This window comes from Petaurus breviceps, unplaced genomic scaffold (assembly GCF_028583685.1).
Source record: "Petaurus breviceps papuanus isolate PSGF00001 unplaced genomic scaffold, PetGlider_PUasm1.0 183, whole genome shotgun sequence".
Classification (NCBI taxonomy): domain Eukaryota; kingdom Metazoa; phylum Chordata; class Mammalia; order Diprotodontia; family Petauridae; genus Petaurus; species Petaurus breviceps.
The window spans coordinates 23,569,020-23,586,630 of NW_027185791.1; the positions used below are offsets into that span (position 1 = coordinate 23,569,020).

Consider the following 17,611-nt stretch of genomic DNA (forward strand, 5'->3'; position numbering starts at 1 on the left):
AAGACTCTGCTACCAGGCAACGGAGCTTTGTCCCAATTGCTTTGCTTTTCTCAGCTGCTGAAAGTATTAGTTGGGTGCCCTCTCTGAGCCTCCACACACTCGTACAAGCTGTTGGTACACACCAGGACCTCCTCCCTAAACCAAAATCCCGATGCAAGCAGGTTAAAGCAAGATTGATTACCCCTCAGATTGATTTCTTGATCCCCCTATAATCTGCAGGCCAAGGAACTGAAGCAGCCATGTGGCAGCAGCTGCACAGCCTCTGTGACTCAGTCACTTCTCACCCTGGGGGCAAAGGCTGACCATCCTCTTGAACTTCTGAATCCCAAAATCCACACTGAACTGACTCTTATTTGGTCCTTATCATCCATGTATTGATAATTCTCAAAACCACAACAGCTGCTGGTGTTTTGAAGTCCCTCAAGCAGGTGGCTGTTCAGGCCCACCCTGAGGCTAAAACCTCTGGCTTGCATGGGGCTGGGCTCAGCTCACAGAGCACTGAGCTGGCCACTTCCTGCCAGTCTGGCAGGCTGTCCTCAGCTGTAGGTGAGCTTCTCTGTGTCATTTTATGGGTTGTGTATCTCCAAAGTTTCTTCTGAGTCACCTTTTACATGAATTGGAGGAGGTGGAAGCCAGAGCCCTGTGGAAGTCCTGTTTCTACTCTGCCATCTTGACTCTGCCCCCATACCAGATTTTAAACAGTATTATAAACACCAACAATCAAAACTACTTGTTATTGGCTATGAAATGGAGTGGTGGATCAATGGAATAAGTAAGATACACAAGACTCAGTAGTCAATGACTATAGTAATCTACTTTTTGATAATCCAAAAGAATCCATCTTCTAGGAGAAGAACTCACTATGTGACAAAAACTGATGGGAAAATTGGAAAATAATATGGCAGAAACTGGCCATAGACCAATAATCTATAGTGTATACCAAAAATGAAGTCTCAGTGAGTTCCTGATTTAGATATAAAGGCTGATACTGTAAGCAATCTGGGAGAACATGTGGAATGGCAAGAAATGAAGTACTTATCTCATTGTTTTGGCTCCTTATGTATTTAGCACCTTATTTGAGCCTCTTGGGATTTGAAGGTGGGAGGAACTTGCTGATTAAAGAGGAAGTGTGGGACAGGAATGAGAACCAGCATGTATAAGGTAGAGCACAAGCTGGGAGAGAGCAGAACTGAGAATACTTGTGGTGGCCAGCACTCTTGTTTGTCTGTTCTTTCTATGTTGATTTGTGTTTGTGATTCTTTGTATTCCTAAGACCTTATTTGTAGGTCTGTGATGAATTCAGAGACAGATAGTGAATTGATGATGGTGCCGGCAATGTGCATGAATGTTGTATTGGCTCTGTTAAGCTTTGTCTTTCCAAAAACAGAAACTGCAAAAGATTTGTAATGTATAGAATGCTGTGAGGTCCAATATTGAATGGCGTTGTATGAGAAGTTGAGAGCTGTCTTCCTTTTGATTCAGAGAATAGTTGCTTGAATTCAGGCAAAAGCTGGGACTATGGCAGAGGAACCATGGAATCTTGGAGCCAGCCTCAAGCAGAGATGTAAAGGCTTCCTTTTGGGTACTTAGTGCTGACTGACAAAATTGTGATTTACTATAGCTCAGGGGTGGGAGAACTTTTTACTTTGTAATTTTTACACCTTAAGGAAGATTGAGTTAAGGATGATTGACAGACAGTCTCCAATCAAAAAGAAGGAAGACGTTCTGACTGAGGAGATTAAAGCTATATGACTTAGGGATGGGAGACCTATGTACTTTATTTACCTTAAGAAGTATTGCTCCTTGAGGATGATTGAGTTAAGGATTTATTGAGTGACATCTTATGTTTAAAACTATGTGGCCACTGTAGTGATAATTTGTTATGTTGCATCATTGTGAATGCTGTACTTTGTTTTCTGTTAATGTTTTGCTTTAGTTTACTGCTGAATAGAGAGTTCACTATACCATGTGATCAGAACCTTAAAGCTATACACAGTAGCAGTCCTCTGCAAAGCTGCTCATGCTTGACTTTACAAAAAAGGAGTCTTTTACCTGTGAGATTTATGGAGAAGTTGAGAATTTATAACCAAACAAGATAGAGAGCATTAGGAAATGAAAATATGGATAATTTTGATTTCACTAAATTGAAAGGTTTTTGAAGAAAGAAAGTCAATGCATCCAAGATTCACAGGGGTGTAGAGAACTGGGAAAGGATTTTTATCACCAGTGTCTTGGATAAAGGACTCATTTTTAAAATATACAGAGAACTGAGTGAAATAGATAAGAATGCAAGTCATTCCCAAACTGGCAAATGGTTTTAAGGGTTATGGGATTTAAAGATCTTCCATGCCCCATTGGACTTGCTGATGTAGCAGGAAAGGGTGGAGCAAGAGGAAGCAAAAGCCAGGCTAGAGTTCCTGTGGTGGCTAGCAGTGGCGGTGACGGCGGCAGCAGCAGCAGAGGCAGTGGCAGTGGCAGCGTGAACCCCTTTTTGAGTCAGCCAGAATTTCTGCTAAGAACTCCTGTTGAGGACTGCCAGGGGCTGGAGCTGCTGGGAGCACTCTTCCTGGATGCTGGGTGTTGCTGTGAGTGGCGAGAGGAGGACCTTTGCCTGAGGTAACCTATTCTGTTTTAAAGGCTTGAGAATGTGGGTGCTTTCTACTTTATCTACCTGTGCCAATTTCATAACTACTCTGATGGCTTTGACTTTCTGGTTTTGGGACTCCGTCTTTTGGTATTTTAATAAAATTTCTAGCTTATTCCCCCATATAGCAAGCCTGATATATTTTGTGATGGATAATTACATCAGCATATCTGTAATTTCCATAGGCATTGTGAATATTGCATTGCTGATACAATGGTAAAAGGATAAACAAAGACAGTTTTCATAGAAAGAAACTAAGTATATTTATAATTATATAAATGTTCTGAATCATTTTTGATTAGAGAAATGGAAATAAAAAAAATCTGAGGTACCACATCTCACCTGTCAGATTGGCTAACAATACAAGACAGGAAAATTATAAATACTCAAGATGTGGGAAAATTGGAACACTAATGCATTGTTGGTGGAGTTGTGAAGTGATCCAACCATTCTGCAGAGCAACTTGGAACTGTCCCCAAATGGCTATATAAAGCTCCATTCCCCTTGGCCCAGCAATACCACTTCTAGGGATGTATCAGAAAGAGATAATAGAAGTGAGGAATGGAGTCATATGGACAAAAATATTTACAGCAGCAAGTTTTTCTGCCAAAGAACTGGAAATTGAGGCTATGCCCTTCTATTGGTGAATAGCTAAACATATTGTGGTATATTAATGTAATTGAAGACTATTATGCTATAAGAAATGAGGAGCAGATGGACTTCATAATAAGTTAGAGAGACTTCTATAAACTGATGCTGAGTGATGGGAATAGAACCAGGAGAACATTGTACCCAATTACAGATGCCAATATTGTACGTGTGATGACTAACTTTGTTAGACTGAGCTCTTTTAAGCAACACAAGGTTACAAGACAATTCTTAAAAGATTCATGTTGGAAAAAGCTTTCTATAATAAGAGAAAGAATTACCGAGTATGAATGCAGATTGAAGCCAACTACTTTCTCTCTTTCTTTTTCATTTTGTTTTGTTTTGTTTCTTCTTTCTTGTTCATTCCAGTGGTTATAATTCTTCTCTACAATTTGTCTAATGTTTAATGTAAAGTTTTATGTAGAGCCTATATTAGATTACATGCTTCCTTGGGGAGGGCAGAGGAGGAAAAGGGAGAGGGAGAAAATTTGGAGCCCAAAAACTTGTGGAACTAAATTTGCTATTAAATTAAAGTAAATAAACTTAAAAGACAAAAGGGAAAAAAGAAATAAATTTTCAAGGAAAACTGCCCTAATATTCTAGAGCCATCGGGTAAAATAGAAACTTAAGGAATTCCCCAATCACCTCCTGAAAGAGATCTCACAAACGTAACTCCTAGGACTATTGTAGTCAAATTGCAGAGTTCCCAGGCCAAGGAGAAAATGTTGCAAACAGCCAGAAAGAAACAATTTAAGTAGTTGTATAAAAACAATCAAGATAACACAAGTTTTAACACCTACATTAAATGATCATAAGGCTTGGAATATGATGTTTTCAATGGCAAAAGGAACTAGGATTAAAACCAAGAATCACCTACATAGAAAAATTGAGTATAATTATTCAGGGGAAAAATTGCACAACAATGAAATCGAGGTCTTTCTTTATGAAAAGATCAAAGCTGAATAGAAAAAAATGACTTTCAAATATAGGAATCAAGAAGGGCATGAAAAGGTAAACAGGAAAGAGAGATTGTAAGGGACTTATTAAATTTGAACTGTAAAAATTCCTACATGGAAAGATGATATTTATGATTTTTAAGACCTTTTGTAGTATTTGGAAAATTGGAGGGGTTAATTGAACCTGAAACAATGATATCAAAAAATAAAATTAAGGGGTGAGAGAGGAATGTACTGGGAGAAAGGGAGAGGTAGAATGAGGTAAAGTGTCTTACATAAAAGAGGCAAGAAATGCTTATACAGTGAGAGAAAATGGGGGAGGTGAGAGAGAATGAGTGAACATTAATCTGTTTTGATTAAGGAGGAAATTATATACACATGCAAATGGGTATGAAAATCTATCTTACCCCACAGAAAAAATAGGGGGCAGGATATGAAAGAGGGGGGAATGATAGAAGGGAGGGCAAATAGGAGTAGGGGTTAATGAGAAGAAAACACTTTTGAGGAGAGACAGGGCGAAAGGAGAGAATAAAAAAAGTGGTTGCAGGATAAATATTGTTAGCTTTTGACAGCATGACTGCTGTGGAAGTGTTTTGGAGGACTACACGTGTATAACCTATATCACATTGCTTGCCTTCTTATTGAGGGTGAATGGGAAGGGAGGAAATTTTAGAAGGAACTGAGAAATTAGGTATATAGGAAATGGGGCATAGAAATCTATCTTGCCCTACAGGAAAATAGAAAGTAGAAGATAAGAGGAGGAAGGGGGAGGGTTTATCATTAAAGATGTTTGCAGCTGCTGTAGAGGCACTAGACCAAAAACACCAGGACACAGAAAGAGTGCTAGTACAGGTTCTTTGAGTTTCTTTTTTTAAGGAAATGCAGCTTCAAAGGGGTCAGTAATCTTACCCAGAAGGTATCACAACCCATGTGACTCTCTGCCTAATTGACTCATTACCAAAATATGTGAAAGAGTTCCTGCAAGCAAGCCTTCAGGTAAGCAAGTTTCCCTCTTAAGCAAGTTACTTCGCCAAGGCAATATAAATCTCCCTGAATATAAATTCTATGTGACTTAGAATGTGTCACAACTGAGAACTGGGCCAGAGCTCAAAGCAGCAAAACATTGTGATTGATATACCTGTGCACCTTTAGATCTGGGAATATGGCCCCTGTTCCAAGGAAAAAGGGGAACAGATGTGGTCACAGTAGCCCATTAAGGGATAGGGAAAATCTTCTTGTTCCATTAGCCCTAAAAGGGGTAATAGAAGGTAGGGCAGATTGGGACAAGGGGTAGCTAGAATGCACATTGCTGTGGGGAAAGAGGAAAGATGGGAAGAAAATTTGGAACTCAAAATTTTATGGAAGTGAATATTGAAAACTAAAAATAAAGTAACAGGGAAAAACAGCCCTAAATATGAATAAACAGAACTAAAAAGAAATGAAAAATATCAGTAACAATGTGACTATATCAAATATTAAAGTATTTGTACTATGAAAGGGAATATTAATCAAAATTTATCAGAAATAGATGAAATTCTAACCAGTGGATCCTTCAGCATTTCCTTTTTCAATCCTAGAGAAATGTTCCAGGAAGAAAACAATAAAGATAAAGACCAGAAGAAAAATTTAGGGGAAAATTAAGATAGACCAATGGAAATTATAAAATGTGATTTTTATGGAGTATGAATAATTTTAAATGATTTGTTGACAAAAATTAACCACGTATTAAGAAAAACAGAATTCACAAACCAATACTGAAAGGCAGGAAAGTTTAAGAATATTTTATGGAACACATCACTCTTTATGTTCATATATGTATTTGTGTGCATATATGTATGCATGCATATAAGAATGTATGTATGCACATATATGTGCACATAGGTCTGTGTGTATATCTACAATGCATATATGTGTATATATGTGTATGGCATGTGTAATTATCTATATATGTACACACATATATGCATGTGTGTATATGAGTGTGTATGTATGCATGTGTATGTTTGTGTGTATGTACACTCATCTGGGGAATCTCTAAGGGTTCATATTTAATGGAAACAAAATAACTCAATCACAAAAAATGATATGGAAAAGGGCAAAATATACAAGTTATATCTAAGTTTATAAAAAATTAAACAATGTGATAATAAAGGATAACACAGTAACACTTCAACAATTCTTAAAGGAGACTGTATGTCCCTTACCACATTTAGGAGAGACAAAGTATCTCAGAGAGAGGAAGAAAATTTCACAGAATTAAGCTGTCAAAAAACCCCAGAAAATTTACAACTTGACCCACCCCGAAAACTTTAAACAATAATGATAGAAATTTGAGAATAAATTAAATTTGGAACAAAATATTACAATTTTAATTAACTTTAAAGATGGTTTTTGAAAAGATCACTAAATAGATTACACTAGAAAATTTTATTAGAGGGAAATGAAATTACAAAAAAAGAAATAAAACATTTTCATAGCTATTGAAGGGACAAGAAATACCATTTCTAGAATTTTATATGTACAAATTAAGTGCAAATTATTCCTGAACTTTCAAGAACATGGGTGAATACCATTAACACATTCATATACATACATACATAAATATGTATGTGTGTATATATACATACATAAATATGTATGTGTGTATATATACACATACATACATACATATACACACATGCATGCATATATAAAAATAAACCTGGCCGAGATATCAAGACATGGTTAATGCAAGCATCTCAATTTCATAAGCACAAATTCAACAAGCCATAAATTGAAAGAAAGAATATCAGAAAAAAATCCAAATTGGGCTCATATGCACTAAAATGTTACTTTTATCAAACATTCAGAAAAATTCCCCCAATATCAAAGTAAATTGTTTAAAAATAGAGAAAAATGCATGTTATAAATTTTCATCAAAACAGTTTCTGCAAACTTTTATGTGATAAGAGAATTGATTGTCTGAATGTTGGATAGAAATAACATATAGTACTCAAACTATAGAAAAAGAAAGCAAAGAAAGGGGAATACAGACCAATTTTACTGATGACAGGCTAATATTGCTATCAGTCCACCAACAAGACTTTATTAGGTGCTTGTTATATGCAAGAGCTTCTGGAAATACAAAGGTAAAAAAGAAATACTCCCTGTCTATAAATACATTGTATTTTATTGGATCAGGGGAGTTATGTTTATACATTTACATATCCATCTGCACTTACAAGTACTCCTATACCTACACATACATATACATATATGCATAGTTACATACAGAATAGATTCAAGATTCATTCAAACTGATTTGGGGAGGGGACACTAGGAGTTAAAACAATCGGGAAATGTTTCATATAAAAAGTGCTTGAACTGAATCTTGTACAGTCAAGGATGCTAAAAGATATATGCAAGGAAACAGCACATTCAGGAAACGAAGCACTGTCTTTGCAAAAGCAGAAGGATAGAGTTAGGAAATAGACTTTTCCAAGGAGTGTAATGTTTTATAAGAATGGACAAGTAGATTGAGGGCACATAATGAAGAGTTTTAAGAGCTTACTAGAGGAGGTTCTATTTTAATCTAACACAGTCATGGAGTCACTGGCATTTATTGTGTAGTGTTATGATTCATCAAATCTCCTCTTTCTGAAAATCCCTTTGGCAGCTGTATTGAGTATGCATTGGAAAGGTAAGAGACTTGAGTACAAAAAAAAATTTAATTAAAAGCTACTGCAATAGTTTAGGCAAGTGGTGATAAGAGCCCCAACTTGGGAACATGCTCTGTGAAAAAAGAGAAGGGAATGAATGTGAGAAAGGTTTTGCAGTGGTGGCAATTATGTTTCTTAAGAGAATTGATATATGGAGTGAAATATGAGGAATCAATGATATTGGTAACAGTATAGACCTAGGAGCATGGAAGGATGATGGTACCTACATAATGTGTAAACATTTATAAGAGGGGTGATGGAATTCAGAAGAAAGATAATTAGATTCATTGTGGACAGGTTGATATTGAGATATCAATGGAATATCTTGTTAGAAATATTCAATGAATAGGTGGTGATTCATAAAGTAATCATAAGACTGAAAAAAATGGACTGTATATGTAGATGTAGAAATCATAAGGAATGAGGGAAGGTGGCTAGTTGGCTCAGTGAGTAGAGTAGTGGCCCAAGAGTCAGGAGGACCTGAATTCAAATCCAGCTTCAGACACTTAACACAAAAACTAGCTTTGTGACTTTGGGCAAGTCACTTAACCCAACTGCCCTCCAAAAAGCAAAATAAAAAATCATAAGGAAGGAATTAAAAAAAAATAACTACACAGTATTTGTCAGACACTGTGATAAAAATTGGTGAAACAACAAGAAACAAAGAAAAATTAACTTCTACCCTCAAGACAATTAAATTTTAATGATGGAATACTATACACAAAAGGAGACTAAATAGTAAGAAATTGGGGATGGAGATTGAAGTTACCTAACCTTCAAAGAACATGGTTTTAAAGTCCAGAAATTCAGGAGTGAAATGAAGGAAGGCTAACCTGGGGTCCTCCACCAAATAGATTATTCAGGAGAAATACATAAGTTGTAGGAAAGACACAGAAATCAAGGAGGGATATTCCAGGGTGAGCAAGAAACAAGGAGAATAGACTTTTCCAGAAAAGGCATTTACAGGTACTCAGTTTCAGATACTTTATTTGCCTAAAGATGATAAATAAATCCATTGAAGCTGATCAGTTTACCAAGTCAGAGATAAAGAGAGAAATTTGAGGACCCATAAAAGAGCCATGGAGTGGGATTACAGTTAGCGGGTAGGAAAAAAAAAATGATGATCAAGCAAAGGAAAGTAGTATGGATTAGGTGAACCAAGAAAGAACAGTTTTATTAGAAGAAAAATTTTGCAGAAAGGTCAAGATGGATGAAGATTGAAAAAAATCTATCACATTTAGCACCTAAATATCACTGATAATTTTGGAAAACAAACAAACAAAACTTCCCGTTGAGTAATGAGGTTAGAAGACAGATTTGATGTTTCTTCTAAGAACATCTGAGATACTCCTATTCCTGAGTTGCAGTGAAACATTTCAGACTACTGACAAGGAAAGGAGTAAACACCTCTACTTAGATCAAACCACCTTGGAAGAACTACAAACTTACAGATCCTTAGAGGTAACTCTAAAAACAGCTAAAAAAAGGCACCTGAAGCTTGAGACAGTATGCCCTCCATGCTGGAAGCAGAGTCCTACCTTTAAAAAGAGCCCCAAATTCAAGTAATTGTCTAGGAAAATGAGGAAACAATGGGAAAAAACACTCAGGCTATTGAATCTTACTTTGGTTACAAGGAAGATTAAAACATATACCCAGAAGAAGGCAACAAAGTAAAAATTCCTATATCCAAAGTCTCCAAGAAAAATATGAATTTGACACAGGCCATGGAAGGGCTCTAAAAGGATTTTGAAAATCAAGTAGAAGAAAAATTGGAAAGAGAAATGAGGCTGCTGCAAAACCAAAACAATCATGAAAAAATGAGCTGACAGTTTGCTAAAAGAGACCACAAAAAACTGAAGAAAATAATACCTTCAAAAAATAGAATAGACCAAATGGCAAAAGAGGTCCAAAAATGAATAGAAAATACCTTAAAAAGTTGGTTGAGCCAACTGGAAAAGGAGGTCCAAAATCTCACTGAAGAAAATCACAAAATCCATAGATTTTTCCATTTTGCTTAGCTGGATGAAGCATTTGTCCCTAAGCATGGTGTTTCAGGAGATGGGGGCTTTGTATCTTTAATGTAACTTATTTTAACCGTTTCAGTCTCGCTCTCCTCTTGTCTAGACTGGTATTTCTCTAGTTCTTTATTTATCATAGTTATGTCCTTATAAAAGATCTGTATTTTGTTTGTTACTTTCCTCCTTAGCTCCTGAGCTGAACAAACTTCTTGTCCATTTCTTCTAACTGTGCTTTTATCATCATGATCTTTTCCTGCTTGTGTAGCTCCTTTTCAGTTTGACAGTGCTAGCATTGATTTGGTGCTATTTGTTTGCCTTGATTTTCTATCTTATTCAATTAATAAATTTTTCAGTGCTCCTTCTGTTGCATTCCTTTTTTGCATGCCTTTGTAATTTTTCTCAATCCATTCTTTGTGATCAATTTCAAGTTCTTTAAGTTGAATAAACATGCAAAAATTCCAATAATTTAGCTTGTAGAATCTATTCTATTCAAACCATAGTTGTGAATTTCTTTAATCAGACCATAATTATGCAGGACACAGGTAGGCTGACTGTTGCAGCAAGCACCCCAGCATCCCCAGGGTGGCTGCCAACACAGGTTATTAGATCTGCTTTTATAAAGGAAAACAACTCAAAATGGGTTAACAATCTTGCTTTAATCAATCAAACATGTCATGTTCCTAGTTCAGGGGGAAAAAGTCAGCACCCTGAACTTCAGAGGGTACAAGCAAAAGTTACAAAACAGAGAAACATTTCAGTATACAGGCCTCCAACTGTCCAACCATTACATCCATACCCAGTCAGTTACCAGAGAGGGAAGCATCAACATCTGGGTTTTTCAAAGCCTGGGGGCTCTCAACAGATGCCCAGAGTCTTGTTTGGTCAAATCACACAACATTTCTCAAAGTAAGCCCTTGAAAATAATTTCCTAAAAATTAGAATGTAGCAAATGAAAGCTATTCACTCTATGTGAAATCAAGAAATTTTAAAACAAAATCAAAATGAATGAAAAAAATAGAAGACAATCTTCAATATCTGATTGGAAAAACCACTGACCTGGAAAATAAATCCAGAGGAGATAATTTTAAAATTATTGGACTACCTGAAAGATGGGATTAAAAAAAAGTAGAACCTAAGAATCATCTTTCAAGAAATCCTCAAGGATAGCTGCCTTTGATATTCTAGAACTAGAGGGGATAATTGAAATTAAAAGAATCTACCAATCACCTCCTGAAAGAAATCCCCAAATGAAAGCTGACATGAATAATACAACCAAATTCCAGAATTCTCATGTAAAGGAGAAAATATTACAAGGATTCATAAAGGAACAATTCTAGTACTGTGAAACCACAATTAGGATAAAAGAAGATTTAGCAGCTTCTACATTAAAGGATCAAGGGGTTTGGATTATGATATTCTACTGGTCAAAGGAGCTAGGACTAACACCAAGAATCATTTACCAAACAAAGAGTGTAATACATGAGGAGGAAAAAAATATATTAAATGACATAAAATAATTTAATGCATTCTTAAGAAAAGACTGGACCTAAATAGATAATTTCACTTTCAAATATAAGACTCAAGAAAAACATGAAAAGGTAAACAGGAAAGAGAAATCATAAGGGATTTATTAAAGTTGAACCCTAACTGATAAATGATCAAAAGATGAAGTAGTTAAAGCTATCTATAGCCACATTCAAAAAAATATATTATATATCACTATTGATTGGAGAAATGCAAATAAAACAATTTTTAGATACTGACTCATATCTATTAGATCAGATAATAAGGCAGAAAAGCCGAATGACAAATGTTGGGGGGATTTGGAAAAAAATAAGATATTAATGTATTATTGTTGGAGTTGTGAACTGATTAAACCTTCTTTAGAGCAATTTGGAACTATGTTCAAAGAGCTATAAAACCATGCATACCCTTTGTCAAAGTGATACCACTGTTAGGTCTGAATCTAAAAAGAGATTAAAAAAGAAAAGGACCTTTATATTAAAAACATATTTATAGCAGATCTTTTTTTTGGGGGGTGATGGTAAAGAATTGGAAATTGAGGATGCACATTAATTGTGGAAAGACTGAACTAGTTGTGGTATATAATTGTGAAGAAATTCTATTGTACTATGGAAATGATGAGCATTATTATCTCAGAAGAAACCTAGAAATACATGGGTTATGCAAAGTGAAATGTAATGGGTACAAAATAATGGGAATATTGTTAGGATGAACATTGTTGAGGGCCAATATGAGCTTTCTAGTCATGGGTAGAGTCTGGACCAGGATTCCCCAGGACCTCATTCCTCATGTGAGCTAATTATGGCTCAGGGTGTTGGCTCACCATCTTTCTATGGCTAGCAAAGGAAACAGGGCCTGATTACCAAGAAGTGATGCCCAAAGTTTGCACAGCCCCCAATAATTAAGTACAAGGTGGTTAATAATTTTTCCACAAGAAAACCATATGCAGTTTCCTTTGTTATAAAAACCCTTGCCCCAGAATAGACTACCCTGCTAGTTCCCACCTGGCTCTCATTGTCATTTCATTGCCACACCCCCACATTCAGGCTGGCGCCCATTCGGTACTGGCATCAGATCAGCTATGAATGGCTTAGCTATTCTCAGCAATAAAACATCCCTGCCAACTCTGACAGACTTAGGATGAAAAATACTATCCATCCCCAGAGAAAGAGCTGATGATGTCTGAATACAGATTGAAGCAACTTTTTTTTCCACTTCATTTTTCTTTAGTTTATAATTTTGGCTGTTTTCTTTTAAAACAAAACTATTGTGGGTATGTTTTGCATGATGACCCATATACAATCTATGAAGAATTGCTTGCCTTCTCAATGGGGGATAGAGGTGGTGAAGAGGCAGAAAGGGAAAGAATTTTGAACTTTAAAACAATTTAAAAACAAATGTTAAAATTGTTTTTATATGTAACTAAATAAATACAAAAATAGAGAGAGAATAAAAGAATGAAATGGAATGAAATAAAAAACATTCAATAATGTTATCTATATTATACTGGTTTTTTTTAATTTTTTTCATATATTTCTCAATTAAATTTTAATCTGGTTTGGGTTTAATCACAGGATTTGTATTTGACACCTCTGGATTGTCTTACATATGATCACATAGATAATGTGAGAACAACAACTCAAACTTAGCCTTTCTGACTCTAGACATCCCTAGCTGGTTCGAATGTACTATGGTGGAAATCTTTTTTAAAAAGCATGCTATAACTTACAGAATTTTGTTTCTCTATTTTAAACAATATGTAGATTTGCCACATATTTACTCAACAGTGTTTATTTGTTTGCTTAACTTTTGACATTTGATTTTGTATTTACACTTGAAAGTTCATTTGATATAAATGATTTAAAATTTTAAATTTCTAAAATAAAATAAAAAGCAAAATTGGCCAAATAAAAACAGAGATGTACAATGATTCACATTTCATTATTGAATAATATTTATTTTTCTTTGATTTTTGGAGGGCAATTGGGGTTAAGTGACTTGCCTAAAGTCACATGGCTAGTAAGTGTGTCAAATGTCTGAGGTCGGATTTGGACTCAGTTGTTCCTGACTCCAGGGCCGGTGCTCTATTCACTGCACCACCTAGCAACCCCTTGAACAGTATTGCAAAAGTATCAGCATAGATAGCTTTATTTCATTAAATATCCCCCACTAGAATATAAATCTTTAACATTTTTCTCTATAGGCCAAAATAGCATAGAAAAGCCAGGTGGTTGAATGAGCTCTCCTCAGTTTCCCTGAGAAACAACGCTAAATCAAACCTCTAAACAGATTCTGGAGCAAAAAACCCTACAAGAAGATGGAGGGAAACAGTTTCCAGCTTAAAATAACATGGGAGAACTTAGAAGGAATGGTCTGTCTGACTTGGTTAAAGGGAGAATGTAACCCAGCGGAGATGGTGTTAGGGCAAGTCATCAGGAAGCTCTTAGTCGAAGCACAAGTTAACAACTAAGGGCCCTATGTCCTGGATCAACAGGCCAATGGTACAGCAGGTCACCTCTGAGGCCTCCTGCTTCATTGTAGAAGACAAACTGCTATACCTGGAACCCCCAGAAAAAATATGTGTGACTAGGTAGGGCCACTCTAGGACAATGGGCAAGCCACCAGCACCTGAGACTCTAACACAGAAAGCTAGTGACCAGGCCCCTGTCTCTCAGCTTAGAAAGTTTGGGACAGTGCTCTCTGTGCCACAGGAGCAGAACTCAATTTTGAGTCTCAAAATAGGTGAAAAATGAGAAAAAAAAAAGTCCCAAGCAAAACTGAGAATAGCCTGAGTATAGAAAGCTACATTTGTTAAAGGAAAGATCCAAACAGAAATTCAGAAGAGGAAAACAATGTTAAAATGCCTATATGCAAAGCCTCAAAGGGGAATGTGAATTGTTTTCAAACCCCAAAAGCCTTCTTGGAAGATCTTCAAAAGGTTTTTTTTTTTTTAAATCTGAGAGGCAGAAGAAAAAAAATGGGAAAAAAACTGAGAATTATGCAAGAGAGAGTAAACAACTTGGAAAAAGGACAAAACTTACTCAAGAAAACAATTACTTTAAAAGGAGAATTGGCTAAGGCACAAAATTTAACGGTATAAATTAATTCCTTAAAAATTAGAATTAAGAAAGTAAAAACTAATTATTCTATGAGGCAACTAGAATCAGTCAGACAAAATCAAAAGAATGGGAAAATTAGGAGTAAGTATAAAATACCTAACTGGAAAAACGCAAGACCTGGAAAATTGATCCAGGAGAGATAATTTAAGAATTCCTGGGTCACCTGAAATCCATGATCAGAAAAAGATGCTGAACAGCATCCTTTAAGAAATTATCAATGAAAATCGCCCTGATATCTTAGAAACAAAGGGTAAATAGAGAGAGAAAGCAATCGCCAATCACCTCCTGAAAGAGAACTTTAAATGAAAATCCCAAGAAATAGTATTAGTCAAATTCCAAAATTATCAGGTCAAGGAAAAAAAAAATCCAAGCAGTCAGAAAGAAATAGTTCAAGTCGCCAATCACCTCCAATACCTGTGAAAATGACTCTACACAAATTTTAAAGTTACAGAACAAAGAAAATGAAAGAAGAAATGCATATCCAGCTGAAGACAGCCTGGCGAGTCAAAAGGAAGGGTCTCTCATACTGGGCTGGGAGCAGAGTGTAGTCTTGCATGGGCTGTACTGGTAGAGACTGGCAGAACAGACAAGGCAGGAGCAGACCTCAAGCAATGGAATAATTGGTAGATTAAAAGAATCTACCAATCACCTCCTGAAAGAGATTGCAAAAGGAAAACTGCCAGGAATATTATAGTAAAATTCCAGAGTTCTGAGGTCAAGAAGAAAATATTATAAACATCAGGAAGAAACAATTTGAGGATAACACAAGATCTAGTAGCTTCTATATTAATGGATCAGACGGCTTGGAATATGACATTCTAGAGGTCAAAGGAGGTAGGATTAAAACCAAGAATCACCTACCCAGTAAAAGTGAGTATAATACTTCAGGTGGCAATTGGATGATCAATGAAGTAGAGGACTTTCAAAGTAGAGGTCTTTATTAATTTGTTTACTTTTAGTTTACAAGATTCATTACCACAATTCCTTGAGTATCAAATTTTCTTTCCCATCCCCCTCCCCCCATGGTGGCATACAATCAAGTATAGTAGCTGCAAATACTTTCACATTAGACATTAGTCAGGTTATGAAGAAGGATTGTATCAGATGGAATGAAGAATGGGAAAGAGGAAACAAAACCAAACAAGAAAACTAAAAAGGGCAGGTACTTTGCTTGAATCTGGGTTTATTCACAGTTCTTTCTCTGGATGTAAATATCTCTCTCCATCATGAGTCTTTTGGGTTTGACTTTTTTCTCTGGATTGCCGAGAAGAGTCCAGTTTTTCAAGTTGTCTTGATGAAAAGACCAGTATTGAATATAAAATCTGACTTTCATATACAAGAATCAAGAGAACTATGAAAATTTAAACAGGAAAGATAAATCATAAGGAACTTATTAAATTTGAACTGTTTGGATTCCTATATGGAAAGATGATATTTGTAACTCCTGAGGTTTTTCTCAGTATTAAGATATATATTAATATATGTATATGCCTATACACATTTTAATATGTGTATACACACATATACACACATGTGTGCATTTGTATGTGTGTATATTTGCATGTGTGTGTATATATATATATATATGTTTGTATAAGTATACACAGAAAAAGGGCACATGGTGAATTGAACATAAAGGGGTGATATCCAAGAAATAATATTAAAAGTTGAAAGAGGAATATATTGGGAGAAGGGAGAAAGGGGGAGATAGAATAGGTTAAATTACCTCAAATAAAAGAGGCAAGAGAGAGCTTAATTACAATGGAGGGGAAGAACAGTGAGGTGAAATGGAATGAGTTAACCTTAGTCTTTTGGATTTGACTTAAAGAATGAATAACATACACACTCAATTGGGTATCTTACTCTCTACAAAATTAAGGGGGAAAGGGATAAAAGGTGGGGATGATAGAAGGGAAGGCAGATTGGGGAAGGGGGTAGTTAGAAGTAGACACTTTTGAAAAGCATAGGGTCAATGGAGAAAATAGAATAAATTGGGAGCAGGACAGGATTGAGGAAAATATAGTTAATATTTCACAATTTGACTGCTATGGAAATTTTTTGCATAAGTACATGTGTATATCCTATATTGAATTGCTTGATTCTCAGTGGGGGTGGGTGAGGATGGAAGAAGGGAGAAGATCTGAAACCTAATATTTTAAAAGCAAAATGTTAAAAATTGTTTTTACATGTAACCAGGAAATAATAAATATAGGTAATGGGGCATAGAAACTCATCTTACACTGCAAGAAAGTAAAGGGTAAGGGGAGTATAGGGGGGAATAAAAGAGAGGATGGATGGGGGGAAGGGGTTATCAGTATGCATGCCATCTTATTATGGTGGGTAGGGAAGAGATGGGAGGAAATATGGAACTAAAAATCTTGTGAAAATGAATGTTGAAAACTAAACATAAATAAATATTAAAAAGTAAACAGTTCAAAGAGCCACATACAGTTATTGCCTTTAAGTTGCCCAATTCTAAATTTTAACAAATTGTTTTCTTCTAATAGATTTTGTACCTCCTTTTCCATTTGGCCTGTTTTATTTTTCAAGAAGTTATCTTCAGTGAGTTTTTGTGCCTCCTTTTCTATTTGACCAATTCTTTTTTTTTTTTTTTTGGCAGGGCAATTGGGGTTAAGCGACTTGCCCAAAGTTGCATGGCTAGTAAGTGTGTCATGTGTCTGAGCCTGGATTTGAACTAAGGTCCTTCTAACTCCAGGGCCGGTGCTCTATTCACTGTGACACCTAGCTGACCCAATAGTTCAGATTAAACTTTTTTTTTTAATTTTTGCTTTTTGGAGGGCTGTTGAGATTAAGTGACTTGCACAAAGTCACATGAGTAGTAAGTGTGTCAAATGTCTGATGCCAGATTTGAACTCTCACTTTTTAAGTTAATCCCACATTTTAAGGACTTGTTTTCTACTGTCAATTTTTGTCCTTCCTTTTCCAAACTGTTGTCTCTCACTTGCATACCTCTCATTTCTATTCATAATTTTTCTTCCTCCTC

The 17,611-nt window shown here is 35.8% G+C and overlaps 1 pseudogene; it reads left to right on the forward strand.

Moving 5' to 3' along the window:
- Nucleotides 1-2,326: 2,326 nt before the first annotated feature.
- LOC138160941 (sodium channel modifier 1 pseudogene) overlaps nt 2,327-17,611 on the forward strand; it is a 68,887-nt pseudogene continuing 53,602 nt past the window's right edge.